The sequence below is a fragment of the Carlito syrichta genome, unplaced genomic scaffold (assembly GCF_000164805.1).
Source record: "Carlito syrichta isolate Samal-C Ts95f unplaced genomic scaffold, Tarsius_syrichta-2.0.1 Scaffold126635, whole genome shotgun sequence".
Classification (NCBI taxonomy): domain Eukaryota; kingdom Metazoa; phylum Chordata; class Mammalia; order Primates; family Tarsiidae; genus Carlito; species Carlito syrichta.
Genome location: NW_007070731.1, coordinates 2659 through 4100, shown reverse-complemented (window position 1 = coordinate 4100; position 1442 = coordinate 2659).

The window sequence follows — 1442 nt, the reverse complement described above, 5'->3', positions numbered from 1 at the left end:
AATCCACTCACCTCGGCCTCCCAAAGTGCTGTGATGACAGGCTGAGCCACCGAGCCCGGCCTCTCCCAGATTTTTATTCTGGAAAAATATGCACAACATCAATTCGCCCTCTTAAGCATTTTTTTCCCCGAGAAAGCAGGATTTATGGAGAGGACCCCAAAGCTCCCACAGTGGGAGGGGCCCCGCAGGGGTTACGCCCCTCTTAGCCATTTCTGCATGCACAGCTCAGGCGTTTGTCATGTACACGTGGCTGCGCCACCAACACCACCATAGTTGCCAGAATCTTCTCATCTTGCCAAACTGACGCTCTGTCCCCATGAGAGCGTCCCCCACCCCCGGCCCCAGCACCCATGCGCCTACCTTCTGTCCCCTGTGGACCTGACGTCTCGAAGGCCCGCCCAGCAGTGGAATCACACAGACTCGAACCTCTCTGAAAATCAGAAGTAAACGTCTGGGCGTGGTGGCTCACACCTGCAGTACCAGGACTTCGGGAGGTCAAGGAAGGAGGACAGTTTGAAGCCGGGAGATCCAGACCAACCTTGGCAACATAGCGAGACCCCAGTGAGCCAGGTGCGGTAACACCCGTAGCCCCAGCTACTCGGGAGGCCAAGGCGGGAGGATCGCCTGAGCCCAGGAGTTTGAGGCTGCTGTGAGCCACGATCTTGTCACTGAACTCCAGCCTGGACTGCAGAGCCAGACCCTCCCTCCAAAAAAAGAAAAGAGGGGAAAAATTCAATAAGCGGCGTCCGTCCGCCCCTTGAGGACAGCAACACCCCACAGGGTGGGGTGGAGGCATGGAGACTGCTCTGTCGCTCCCATCATGGTCCAGCCTGGCTCTGCTCTGGGGAAAGGGAAAACTCTCGGTTCTTTGAGCTGCTGGTCATGCATTCAATCAGCAAACATATGGGCAACACCTACTGCATCCAGCTCCCAGCTTCTGGGCGAGAGTCGGCCAGCAGTAGAAAGAAAGCAGGAAAAAATGGAAAGAGCGGGCCTGTGTGTGCTTGGGGTGGGGGCGGGGAGAACCCACCTCAGACACTGAATCCAGAATTTGCTGGGCCGTTCGCGGCTGCGAGGCCGCTGCTGGGCGGGTGTCATGTGCGGCTGTGGCCACACGGTGACGACAGAGGACGCCGGTTCTGGTCCAGCCTGGCCCTTGAGGGCAAGGGCTGTCGATGGGTGGAGCGACTGAGGAGGGCGCCTGTGCGCGGGGACTTCTGGCCTCCAGAGCACACGTGGGGCTCAAGGTGCATGGCCGGGCGCGGTGGCTCACACCTGCGATCCCAGCACTTTGGGAGGCCGAGGGGGGAGGTTTGCTCCTGCCCGGGAGTTCCGAGACCAGCCTGGGCAACGTAGCAAGGCTGCGTCTCTAAAACACAAACAAGCCGGGCTCGGTGGCTCAGCATGTAATCCCGCGCCTTGGGAGGCTGAGGTGAGTGGAT